At 56.2% G+C, this 13903-nt stretch overlaps 1 long non-coding RNA gene across 1 annotated transcript; it reads left to right on the top strand.

Moving 5' to 3' along the window:
- Positions 1–6782: 6782 nt before the first annotated feature.
- On the top strand, positions 6783–13903 carry LOC311623408. Its single transcript, XR_014795142.1, has 5 exons — positions 6783–6813; positions 9083–9151; positions 10835–10949; positions 12305–12370; positions 13703–13903. It is a non-coding gene; the product is annotated as an uncharacterized lncRNA (long non-coding RNA).

Below are 13903 nucleotides of genomic sequence, written 5' to 3'. Positions count from 1 at the left end.
AGGGACGGGAGTCTCTGTGGCCCAGGACTTTGCCGGCTCCGTTCGGGGACCTTGGCTTTGCAGGAACCCAGGTCTGTGGTGGAGCTCAGACACCACCCGAGGAGCCAGTGCTGGAGCCTGCCAGGTCAGAGCGAGCGCCGAGGACACTTTACAAACCCCAGCAGCCGGTGGTGGAGGGCTCGTTTACACTCTGGGGCAGACAATGCGGAGGGGCGGCCGGGCAGAGACCCAGCTGGTGGTGAGGGACGCTCCCCGCGGAGATGTCTGTCCCCTTTGGGTGGCCACCGTGGGATGATGGGGTTTAACTCCTCCCCGTGGTCTTCCCTCGATACACCCCTGCCCCACCCCGCCCCAGGGGCAGAAGGAAGTGGCAGCAGTCTGACTGCTGAGGCCCGGGCAGAGTGAAGCGGGAGCATCTTCGGGAGCGGGGCAGGGCAGGGGGGAGCGGGCAGGGCAGGGGGGAGCGGGCAGGGCAGGGGGGAGGGGGCAGGCAGGGGGGAGCGGGCAGGGCAGGGGGGAGCGGGCAGGGCAGGGGGGAGGGGGCAGGCAGGGGGGAGCGGGCAGGGCAGGGGGGAGGGGGCAGGCAGGGGGGAGCGGGCAGGGCAGGGGGGAGCGGGCAGGGCAGGGGGGAGGGGGCAGGCAGGGGGGAGGGGTGAATCATTCCCCAGGGGCGGGGCCTCGGGAAGACCTGGGCTTTTGTTCCCTTTGGGACCAAAATGAATCATCAGTCACACTGGCCAGTCCCAAACTTTCCCGGGCAGAACCGGCACCGGCATCGACCGTGAGTCAGGAGGGGCCCCGTCCCCGGAGGGAGAGGGGGGCAGGCTGAGCTCGTCCCTCGAGTGCAGCTGGGCGCGTGGAAGGGGCCGGGCGGGTCCTGGCTCCCCTTGGGGCCCCGTGGGAGCTGGAATCAGAAAGGGAAGGGCAGGCATGATGCCTCCACCCGGCCAGGGGGCGGCCACCGCGGCGCCCAGCTGGTCATTGGCTCGGCCATCGACCCAGGCGGTAGGAGCGTTGCCCGGATGCCCACCAGGCACAGGCATTCTGCCTGCTCCCCGTCCTCCAGGCAAAGGAGGAGGACACCGGGGTGCTGGCCAGGGCGGTCCCGCCAGGAGCCCACCCCAGGGCCCGGCTTCTCTCGACCCCATGTCTGCGGGGCCTGGTCTTCCCCGGGTGCAGGATGCCCACCCACTCGTCACTGCCCGAGCCAGTCCAGGGAGCCTCGACGGCCCGAGGCTGTTCCCGGCCGGCCTGCAGGGCTGTCTCAGGCAGGAGCCGCTGAGAGGAGCGCCGAGCCTGGGCCTGGCCTCGGGGCCTCGGGCCTCGGCATTCCGGAGGCCAGATGTGCGAGCCTGACGTCACCCAGAGAGAGCCGTGGCCCCGGGCCAGCGGCACTCGCTGGCGGTGACCCCTGCCCCTGCTCTCCGCTCCCTCCTCAGCTGGAGGAGGCCGAGCGGTGCTGGCCGCTGCTCCTCTGCATCTGGCAGGACACTCTGCCCCGGAGCGGGCCCCTCTCCTCCCCGCCGTCCCCGGGGACAGCCAGTGACTCAGATTTCCATTCTCAGGGCAGCGCCAGGCGCCAGATCGCCCCATGTCCCCCGAGACGGGCCCTGTTGGAATGGGGATTAGGGACACCAGCCGGGGCATCGGCCAGGCCTGAGTTCCAGTCCTCTTGCCGTTGGTTGGCTGTGTGACTTCGGGCAACTGCCTCACCCTCTCTGAGCCTCTGTTTCCCCCGTTTGCAAATGCAGGTCACGCCTATCCACACTGATGTCTTCTTTATCAGGGAAGCTTCCTCCCTCCGGCTTGAAGCGCTGAGCAATGAATCACTCTCTTCTGTCGGTTTTCTTTCTCACATACTCGCCGCTCGGAAGCCCAGGAGAGAGGAAGCAGATGTTAGATTTCTTAAGCGGGAACAGTCCTATTTAGATACCATGTACCATGTGCTGGGACTTATGTTATAAGGTGCTTTTACAGATGAGAAAACAGAGGCCCAGAGAGGTAAAGGAACTCGCCTAGGGTCAGTGCAGGAGCTGAGATTCACACCCAGGCTGCCCGGCTTCAGAGCACATGGCCCGATGCCCGGCACACAGTGAGTTCTGAGCAGGTGTCGGCGTTGGTGTCGTCAGGGCGGTATGGCTGCTCTGCCATCACAGGCCTGCATGTCCTCCTGGAGCCTGAGAGGACAAGGGCCAGGCTCCTCGCCCTCCTGGCCCCATCCAAGAGTCAAGGAGCTCTCACGTTCAATAAGGGCCCACCGATCTACCCAAGCGTGCGGTTCCCCGGGCATGCCAACCGGGCATTCGTTCCATCCTGGCGCCCTCGCGCAGCTGGCTCCATGTGCCCGGGCCTCTGTGTCCCCGTCTCCTCTGCCTCTGCTTGGGGAGTGGGAGAGAAAGTGCCAGCCGTGCCCTGAGCATCCCGTTACATGCTGGCAGGGTGGCAGCGGACCCTCTGGTCTGGGCAGCCTGGCACCGGAGGCCTGTGTTAGCCACTGGGCCCACCGCTTCCCCGAAGGCAGAGTGCAGTCTGGGCCCCAAGCCCCAAACCAAAAAGCCAACGGGGTGCTGGGAAGAGAAGACCCACCGGAGACGAGGCAGAGTCCGGGGGGCTGTGAGGGAGAGGCGGTGCACGGGTGTCCGGAGGCCGCACACAGCCAGAGAGCCGCGGGCGGCGGGAGAGGTTGTGCGGGAAAGCCCGAGGCAGGGAGAGGGCCCAGGAAGGGTCATCCTTCGGCGTGCCAAGGGCACCGCGTGTTTGGGTGCAGCAATGGGCCCTCCTTAGCTCTCTGTGCCTCCAGGTGCCTTCCCCAACTGGCTTCCTGTTTCCATCAGCCTTCTGGGCCTTTCCACTCCTCTGTTCTTCCACTGTCACTTCATGGCCCAGAGGGCTGTCTTCTTTCCTTTTCCTTTTTAAAAAATGTTTTTATTGATTTCAGAGAGGAAGAAGGAGGGAGAAAAGGATAGAAACATCCATGATGAGAGAGAAGCATGGGTCAGCTGCCTCCTGCACGCCCCACACTGGGGATCGAGCCCACAACCCAGGCCTGTGCCCTGACCGGGAATCAACCTTGACTTCCTGGTTCATAGGTCGAGGCTCCACCACTGAGCCACACCGGCCGGGTTCCAAGGCCCCACTCTCGCCTGCTCTCAGGTGATAGGAGCTGGTCTCCCAGGAGTGGAGGAAGGTGGGCACCCACCTCCAGCCTCAGTCTGGGAGCGCAGGCCTGGCCCACACCCATCAGGGCTGTGCTGAGTCTGGAAGACTTTGTTAGTTCAACCTGGGAAAAAGTGACCAGGGGTCTGGCCTGGCAGCATTGCTCCTGAGCTACAGGAAAGATTTTTATTTTATTTTAATTTCCTATAGACATTTTCAGCTAGGAAATCTGCCCCCTGGGATCTTCCAGGACTTCATCCGATATGCACTGAGTGCTTTTGCCACCAAGCTCCGGATGTTGTAAGAATGCAGAGTTGTGTAAAGCTCTGAGCAGCGAGCAGAAGGAAGGACAGGAAGTGCTGCAGCCGCGGCTCAGCGGCTCTGGGACGGCGGCTCTTCCGTGCGCACGTCGATTGCGTACCGTGGAGAGGGAACAAGCACATCGTGGACCTTAGGGCCGGGGGTGGGGGAGGGGGGAATGGACGTCAGCACCTGCACCACAGCCGAGCCAGGCCGCCCCGTGTAAAAAGCTACCTTTCAAGACGCTCCCTGTGTCCGTATTCACATCACTGATGGTCTAAAATGTCTTTTATAACTTCTCTTAACCAGCAAATAAAACATTCAACTTTTGTGCATTAAAAAAAAAAAAAAAAGACGCCCACTCTGGAGTTCAGCCAGACCGGCTTAGCACCCCAGCTCCTTCTCGGACTTCGTGGGATCCTGAGCGAGAGGGGCCGGCGCCCGGAGGCTCGGTGTCAGTGTCTGTGAAGCGGACACAGTAACAGTAATAGCTGCTTTCCCCCTGGGTCATCCTGAGCGTTCCTGGACACACGGTGAGTGGGCGCACGGCATTCCTATCGCTATGTTGATGCTGATGGCCACAGAGCAACTCCAGATGCGTGGAGGGGGCGAGGGGGTGAGGGGAGACTCCTTCCTGGAGGGGGCGGTGTGAGGAGGGTCATTTTCAGAAGGTGGTTCCTGGGGCTGAGTCTCAAAGGAGGAGCTGGATTTTCATATATATGTATATAGACACATACAAGGAAGTGGCCCGGAGTGAATCGGCTCCGGAGTAGAAAAAGGAATGATTCAGAAGGCCATTAAAATAAAGCGAAGACTCTACACCAAATGACTGGCTTCCTTAAACACAGGCTGTGGCACGGCCGCGCTCAGAACGCATTCGTCAGGGAGGGAGGGGCTGCTGGGAAATCTCCCCGGGTCAGCAGTATTGAGAAGTTGCGGGTTCCTGGAGCCCTCGCTGGGAGTTACACAACCCCGCGGGGTCATGCTGGGTCCGGGGACTCGGCGGGAGGCGTTCGGGACGGGATCGATGCTGGAGAAAAAGAGACGGCTGGAGAGGCAGGGTGGTCCCAGAGGAAGCGGCTGCATGTGTTGGAGGGGCCTGAGGTGAGGCCACAGGCCGGCGAGCCTCTGTCCACCGCGGGGAAGGACGACAGGAGGCAGCGGGGAGGCAGGGACGGTGCACGCCCAGGGGCCGGGGCTGATCGGAAGGGCAGACAGACCTTCTCCCCACTGCCCCCCCAGCCCCCCTCACGTTTCCCCGCACGCCCACACCGCCGGGACCCCCGCCTTCTCCATCGGATGGATGGAGGGAGCAGGTGGGGCTCAGATCCCTCCTCCGCCATTTGCTTGCTGTGTGACCTCAGGCAAGACGCTTCACCTCTCTGAGCCTTCACGTTTTATTTTTTTATTTTTGGTCCCTAAAAAGGGGGTCATGATATTTACCGCATTGGATTATGGTCGGGAGTTAATGACACAGACGCCTGGCACACACAGTGCTCAGGAAAGGCTGGTTCCAGCACCTTCTCCCATCCTGTCCCTTCTTCCGACTTCTCTCTTCCCTGCTCTTCTGAGGGCTTCTTGCTGGGGGGCGGGGGGGGGTGACCGTGGATTCTTCAGGCCATGAAAGCAAACCCCTCCTGTCTGTGCGTCAGGTCAGGGACCCACGGGTATCACAGAGCTCACGTGTGTAACCGTCTATAACACGATGCGCATTGCCCTTGGAATAAAGACCGATATCGCATAAAGCCGAAGGGGTGAGGGGCGAGTGAGAGGCCAAGTGCCGCCGGGCCAAGGAGTCGAGAGGGAGAGCCTGGCGTTGACAGTGGTCCTACTGTGTGCTGGGCACGGAGGCTGACGTGCAGGCTAAGGAGGTCAGAATGGCACCGCCTGGGCCTCGGATGGGCCGCAGCTCAGGGGCAGACAAATACACGAACCCCAAGTGACAGCTGCGGGGCCGCAGAAGGCGCGGTCTCATTGTCTCAGGCACGATGGGGAAGCTTCCGGGAGGGAGAGACCGAGGAGCTGGGTGCCGAAGGGGCGTGCTCACCCAGGGGGCACTCTATGTTCTGTTTATTTTAATTTTAACAGAGTTCATTGGGGTGTCATTGGTTAATAAAATTATAGAGGGCTCAGGTATACAATTCTACAAGACGTCGCCTGTCTATTTTATCGTGTGTTCACCACCCCCAAGCCAACCAGGAAGGACATTTTATTTTTATTTTTTTAATATATATTTTATTTATTTATTTATTTATTTATTTATTTATTTATTTATTTACTGAGAGGAAGGGAGAGGGATAAAGTACATGCCCTTGACCGGAATCGAACCCGGGACCCTTCAGTCCACAGGCCGACGCTCTATTCACTGAGCCACACCGGTCAGGGCCAAGAAGGGCATTTTGAACTGAGGAACAGCCTGTGCATATACGCAGCCACGTCTACGGACAGAGGGTGGGGGACTTTGGGGGTTCCTTCTTCCAAGGGAGAGAAATAAAATGTTTTCATTTGGCCCAGGAGCTGGAACGGAGGGAGGGCTCCGTAAAAGGGCTTTATTACCGTCAGAGGGCCGGTGAACCTGACCCCCCAGCCACGAGCTGATCCTGCTCAGACTCCCCACAGAGAGCCGGATCGCCCCCCAGGATGGAGGCAGGCTCAGGGTCGGAGGTGGAGAGACGGGACCTCAGACCAGCAGAGGCTGTGGCAGGGCAGCCCGGGGCCCGTTTCCTACGCTAGGGGCCCGGGAAGTGTCCCCCTCCTGGAGCTGCACATTCCGTTCCCGTCCCCACCTGCCCCACACAGAACCCCAGCGTCTGGTCCGGGCTCTGCTGACAGGAAGGGGGCCGTGCGGGGCCCCACGTCATCTGCTGCTCCCGCTGAGCCAGGCGCCGGGGATTCCGCGGCCTCGGAGCGCGTTTAGAGAAGTGCCCCGTCATCTTCCCCGCGGCCTCTGCCCGGCGGGGCTGCGTGGGGCGGGCGGCGGGGCAGATTGCGGCACCGCGTGGGAACCGGGCGCCGGGCCCCCGGCCTGTGGGCAGGTTATGTAATGGGCGCGCTCATGCCCTCAGCGTGGGTGCCAACCATGTGCCAGGCGCTGCCCCAGGCCCTGGGGGTACTGCGGGGACAGACACAGCGGACCCTCTGGGCAGCCAAGCCCCCCATGATGTCCTCTGCGTGTACTGAGGGCGCTGAGGCCTGCACCCCTCACTCGCCAGCAAGATCTCCCTCCTCCTCCTCCCTCGCTCACGGCTCCTCATTTTTATCCTGTTTTCCAGCCCACGTTCTCCCACTCTGAGAGCCGGCCTGGAGGCCCCCGCCCCAGATCCACCGTCACTGCCTCCCCAGAGGGGGTGAGCTGAGGTGAGGTGCGAACCGTGGCACGGAGCCCGCTCTGGGCCGGTCCCGGTGACTTCACGGGGCGGGAATGAGGGGCCTGGCCGTTCTGATAGCAGCGGCCCCGCCCGCCCGCCCGCCCGGCCACTCTCCCCGAGCAGCTTTCGGATGCTTTCAGAGCCTCGTAAGCTCCCCTTTCCCACCATTCCTGAATCATCGTTACTCGGGGCTCAGGCATGCAGTGCTCATCGGTTTCTTCATTCTTTCGTGAATGGAGGATTTGTTTCACGACGGATCAGCCAAGAGCAGCCTTGGCCGAGTCCATGCTGCGGATGAGTCTCCAACACCCTCCCCCCCACCCCACACACACACCCCGGGATCGCCCTTCTGCCATCCACTCACTCTGCGCCCGAGAGGGAGCCCTGCGGGTGGGGGTGGGGGTGGGGCCGGGCAGGGGCCCGGGCAGCAGAGGCAGCAGCAGGCCTCTGGGTGGGGTGGCAGAGGGAGGCTGCTGCAGTGCACCTGTGCAGAGGCGACTGGGTGCTGGCGGCCCCTTCCCGCACCAGCCGCCACTCATGGACGTGAGACCTCCTCCACCTTCAGGAACATGCCTCCTGCCCGGCTGGTGAGCTCAGCTATTGAGCTTCAGCCTAGGAACCCAGAGGCTGCCGGTTCAGTTCCCGCTCAGGGCCCATTGCGGGCTCAGGCCCCTGTGGACTGAGGAGGTCAAAACTCAATCCTGCCATGTGTGTGTGTGTGTGTGTGTGTGTGTACGCATACACACACACTCACACACATATACACACATACACCACATGCTCACACATATGTACACATTTACACACACACATTTACACACACACACACGCATACACACTCACTCATACACACTCATACGCACACACATACACTTACACACACATATGTATCAAGCCACGGCAGAATTGCCAACATCCTTCTCCTAACTCGTGTGCTGGAACATTGCACTCCAGCCGGCCAGGAGGGTGTCTATGGGCCCCGGGTCACTGGCCACAGCTGGGGGAACCAGTGACGGCGGAGTGAGCCCGCACAGGCCGGGCGGGGGCACCAGGCGGACCTGGGACACGTCGTCTGAGCTGAGAGTCCGGGAGCAGCCCCTTAGCTGCTGAGCTTCGGTCCTTCTCTCTGTCAAACAGGCGGTAACAACCACCTTCCAGGGCTGTTGGCATGACCGAAAGGCCAGGCAGGCGCGAGGCACAGAGTTCTAAGGGCAGTTGCTATGACTGTCTGTAAAATGCTGATCGATGCCAGGAACATAGACGATCCTCCTGGGGTGGTTTCTGCAACTGTTTCCTGGTCCCACTCACTTCCTCCCTCACCCCTCTGCCATCTTCAGCCCGGACCTCCCCGCCCTCCCCGTCCCTCCCATCAGCCACCTCACTGGTTACCCTGGCCGGAGGCTCCCCACCCCCCCTCTCCCGCCCCCCCACACACACTCACACTCACACACACACACACACACACACTCTCACACTCACACACACACACTCACACACACTCTCACACTTACACACACACTCACACACTCACACACACACACTCTCACACTCACACACACACACTCTCACACACACACACTCTCACACTCACACACACACTCACACACTCACACACACACACACACACACACTCTCACACTCACACACACACTCACACACTCACACACACTCACACACACACACACTCTCACACTCACACACACACACTCACACACTCACACACACACACACACACACTCTCACACTCACACACACACTCACACACTCACACACACTCACACACACACACACACTCTCACACTCACACACACACACTCACACACTCACACACACACACTCACACACACACTCTCACACTCACACAGACACACACATATTCACACACTCTCAGGCATGCACACACTCACACAAACACATGCAAGTACACACACATACACACACACTCTAGCACATACACACGCTCACACACATACACAAGCACGCGCACACATGCATGTGTGCACACTCACATACACACTCACACACATACACATACATACGCACACACGTTCACACACAATACACACATGCACACATGCGCACATATACACGCTCACATACATGCACTTACACAGACATACACACTCACACACATACACACACAGTTCAGCCTGAGATGTAAAGGGCAGGGGACACACTTTCTCTTTCATCTTTATCTCAGCCTGTTCTTTGACCTTCGCCCTCTCCCTGACCTTCGCCCTCTCCCTGCTCTATGTCAGGCCCGTTATCACCTGTGCAGGAGGAGCTGGTTTGCATGGTGCACAGATTAAGCTGAGACTTTGGCCCTGGTGAGAAGCGGGGGTGGGAGGGGAGTGCGGGTGCGGGGGGCGGAGTGGTACCGGGGACATAAACTGCCCAGGAGCCAGAGCTTGGGTTCAGACCCTGTGTCTGTACTTCCCCGCTGTGGCTCCTGAGGAGCCATTGCCTGGGCTCAGCCTGGGGGAGAATGGTTTTTGCCCAGCAATTCTGTCCCGTCAGACACAGAACGGGAGTTTGGTCAGCGATGGCGATCGGGCGGCAAAGCAGACCCATGAGCTTGGGCTTCGTCCTGAGGGCAGGGGGGCCATGGAAGGCTCCAGGCACGGGGTGGCACTGCCAGGTGGGGAAGGTACAAAGCGGGAGGCTCGCTCAGGTGACAAGATGGGGAGAGGCTAGAGGCAGAGGAGCAGGGAGCAGCCATGAGGCCTGAGCTGAGGCAGCGGCTGGAGGACCGGGATGAGAACAGGCGCCCTCGGGGAGGAGCTGTCCTCCCTCTCCTCTCCGTCAGCTGCGGGGTCTGAGGGCCCCTGCCCGACACGGACAGCCTGGGCCAGCCCTCAGTGGGGAGCGGGGGGATGGGAACAGGATCAGTGTGAGAGGACGGAAGGTGACATGGAAATCCCGATCCTGACCCCTGTCCTTCCCCCAATCTTCCAAACACCCATTTCAACTAGAGTCACTAATACCCAACACAATGGAAAGAAAGTAAAAGCTTGTGTTAGCGGGGAAAAGAAAAGCTATTTTTCATGGTGTTCTTACCATGTCCGGCTTCGTGCCAGCACCTTGTCCTGGCCGGGTAGCTCAGCAGGCTAGACACCTCGGTTGCGAGTTTGATTCCCGGTCAGGGTACATGCAAGAATCAGCCAATAGATGCATCAATACGTGAACAGCAAATCGAAGTTTCTCTCTCTCTCTCTCTCTCTCTCTCTCTCTCTCTCTCTCTCACACACACACACACACACTCCCTACCTTTCTTAAAGCCATTGTGTTTTTTTTTCTTACTAAGAAAAAATATCTTTAAAAATAAATAAAAGAAGCACCTTGTAATTCTTAAGTGCATTATGTAGCCATAAAAAAGGAGGAAATGCTGTCATTTATGACACATGGATGGATTTTGAGGGTCTGATGCCAAGTAAAGTGAGTCAGACAGAGAAAAGCAAATGCTCATGATCTCACTGACATGCGGAATCTGAAAAGTACCGAACTCAGAGAAACAGAGAGGGGAACAGTGATTGACAGGGTTTGGGGTGGGGGTGGGGGAAATGGGATGAGGTTGGTCAAAAAGCACTAATTTCAGACAAAGCAGAATAAGTTGGGAGGATCTAATGCACAGCATAAAGACTGTATTTACAATATTGTATTCTGTACCTGAAATTTGCTAAGAGAATAGGTTTTCAATGTCCTCACCCCCCCCTCCCCCGCCACACACACACACAGTAACTCTGTGAGATAATGACTGTTCTAACTGACCTTCTTGTGTTGATTAGTTCACGATATGTACCCATATTAAATCATCGTGCGGTACACGTTAAACAATGGCATTTGTCAATTACATTTCAACAAGCCTGGTGGAAAACTCTAAGCAGAAATAGAGAATATCTTTATGATCTCAGAGAGAGACAGAGTTCTTAAGCAAAAATACAGAACGTACAACCGCAAAGAAAAAGATGGACGCATTTGATTAAATTCAAATCATTTCTGTTCGTCAGCAGAGTTGAAATGACACGCATCAAACCGGAGAAGCTACTGGCAATGTGTAATCAGGAAATGAGGAAATGATTAGAATCCAGAAGAAATAGAGAAATCCCACAAATTCATACAATAGAGGTAAGCAATCTAACTGGAAAATGGGCAAGAGACTTAGGGGCAGGTATTTTACATAAAAGGAGACAAATATGAGCAAGAAGCCTGTGACAAGATGCTTAATCTTGAAATTACTCATAAAAACGCCAAATGAAACCACAGTGAAATATCATCCCACACCCACCACACTGGTGAGAATTACAAGACTGGTAATAGTAAGTGTTACGAGGTGGAGCAACTAGAAGGACCCTCTACTCTGGATGATGACGATGTCCGTTGGTAATATTAAGACTGGAAATTAACACACACACACATAGCCTTTGACCCAGAAATTCCATTCTTAATTATATAACTAGAAAAACGCTTGCACATCAGCACCAGGATATAGGAACTAGAAAGGTCACAGCTGCTTTGTTTGTGAAAAATCTTGATGACTCCAGGATCCAATGACTTCACTTCCGGGTATATGACCCCAAAGAACTGGAAGTGGGGAGCCTAACGGACATTTACACACCCACGTTCACGGCAGCATTATGCACAAGAGCCAAACGGTATGAACAACCCGAGTGCTCAACGGCAGATGCGTGGATGATGTTAGGGAAGGAAAATGGCCGTCTCTTCTTCAAGGCCCTCCTGGCCGGCCTCATAATCCAAACGACATGAGACGGATTAGCAGGAGGAAAACAAATGGGGCTTTAATAACCCGGGAAGGGGTTCAGCTCAGGCCCCCCCAACAGGTGCCACTGTGGCGTGTGGATTACATTGAGCTGAAGGCAATTGAGTCCCAAGAATTAATTACTTACTTACTTTCTTTCTTTCTTTTTTAAAAAAATATATTTTATTGATTTTTTACAGAGAAGAAGGGAAAGAGATAGAAACATTGATGAGAGAGAAACATTGATCAGCTGCCTCCTGCACACCTCCTACTGGGGATGTGCCTGCAACCAAGGTACATGCCCTTGACTGGAATCAAACCTGGGACCTTTTTTGTCTGTAGGCCAATGCTCCATTCACTGAGCAAAACCAGTTAGGGCCTCACAAGAATTTCCTACCTCTCCCTGGAAGGATTTAAATTAAGGGCCTGGCTCATAATATGCGTTATCACCAGAGATGACATTTATAACCTCGCTCTAGGGCAGGGCACTTCTGTCCACAGAACCTCTGCTCCTCTCAGCCTCCTGCACCGGCCTCCTCCCCTCGGACACCCCGAGGTGCCTGGCCTCATCTTTAGCTCAGAATGCCACGTGCACCCATGTTCCTGTCGGTCTCTGAACCTCTCCCGTAGGAGGAGGGGGGCCTCTGGCTCACTCATGTATGTGGGGTTCCATCCACACATATGTAATTAAATTGGGTTATTTTCTCTTGTCTGTCTCCTGCAGATTTCATTATTAGGCCGCAGACAGAACCTAGAAGGGTAGAGGGGAGGTTTTCCTCCCCCACATACGGTATGTATGCCCCCTGTGTACATGGGGGAGAGGGACCCGGGAACCCTGAGTCACTGGCCAAAATGGGAGAGGCCGTCCCCTTAAATATCACCTGCAGCTACAGACCGAGATGTTGGGGCGGGGAGCCAGCTATGGGAGGTGACCGGTGAGAGCGCAGCACACAGAGGAGGGCTGCTCTGCAGACTTGGGTTCCTGCCATCGTAACCCACCTCTCCATGGAGGCCGCCCCTCTTCGCGGGACAGTGAGGGGAACCCCCTCCCAGACGGAGGTTTCCCTGGCAAAGTGAGTGCCTTTTACAAAGGGAAGCGGCTCCCTGTTTTCAGAGCTTCCCCGCGTCTCCCACTTCTTAAAATCGCCCAGCCTGAAACAGTCAAGGTCTCCAAGAGGCCTATTCTGGGGTAGCACACTCTGCCCCCTTCAATGGACCAAGTGTGGTAGATATACACCATGGACTATCATTCCGTCTTAAAAGGGAAGGAGGTTTTGCACATGCTACAACATGGATGGACACTGAGGACATTACGCTAAGTGAAATAAGCCAGTCACAAAAAAGGTAGATTCTGGCTCTGGCTGGTGAGCTCAGCTGGTTAGAGGCACCATCCCGATACACCAAGGTTGCCAGTTCAATCCCCAGCCAGGGCGCATACAAAGAGCAACCAATGAATGCTTGAATAATTAGAACAACAAATCTCTATCTCTCTCTCTCTCTCTCTCTCTCTCTCTCTCTCTCTCTCATCAATAAATAAATAAATAAATAAATAAATAAATATAAAAGATAGATACTGTATGATTCCACTTACATGAAGTACCTATGGTAGTCAAATTCACAGAGACAAAGATTAGAGAGGTGGCTGTCGGGGCTGGGGGAGGAGAGAGTGGGGGGTTTGTTTAATTGGTGCAGAGTTTCCGTTTGGGAAGCTGAAAAGAAGTTCTGAAATGACGGTGGTGATGGTTGCCCACCAATGGTAAACGAACTGTATACTTAAAAATGCTTAAAATGCTAACTTTTATGTTTACATATATATTTTTAAAAAATATATGTTTTTACTGATTTCAGAGATGAAGGGAGTGAGAGACAGAGAGAGGGAGGGAGGGACAGATCAATGATGAGAGAGAATCATTGATTGGCTGTCTCTTGCATGCCCCACACTGGGGATCAAACCTGCAACCCAGGCATATGTCCTGACCGGGAATCGAACCATGACCTTCTGGTTCATAGATTGACGCTCAACCGCTGAGCCATGCCATGGCTGGGCATGTTTACATATATTGATATTTTATCACAATAAAAACATATCCTTAATAATTGTATTTAATAAAATGTTCTAAAGATGAAGAAGATCCTGGAAGCCATCCACACGCCTGCCCATCAGGAGAAGAACGGCCAGAGGCAGGGCAGAGAGTGTGCCCACACGATGGACCGCTGTGGAGCAGAGGGAACCAGCGGCCTGTCCCTGCTCAGGCCAACACAGACAACCTCACAGGCCTAGCAAGGGAAAGGGTCACGTGGCAAAATAAAGCTCTCCAATTCT

The sequence above is a fragment of the Pipistrellus hanaki genome (genome assembly GCF_964339955.1).
Source record: "Pipistrellus hanaki genome assembly, chromosome: 5".
Taxonomy (NCBI): domain Eukaryota; kingdom Metazoa; phylum Chordata; class Mammalia; order Chiroptera; family Vespertilionidae; genus Pipistrellus; species Pipistrellus hanaki.
The sequence above is the reverse complement of the archived record's forward strand: the minus strand, read 5'-3'. Positions and strand labels throughout refer to the sequence as shown.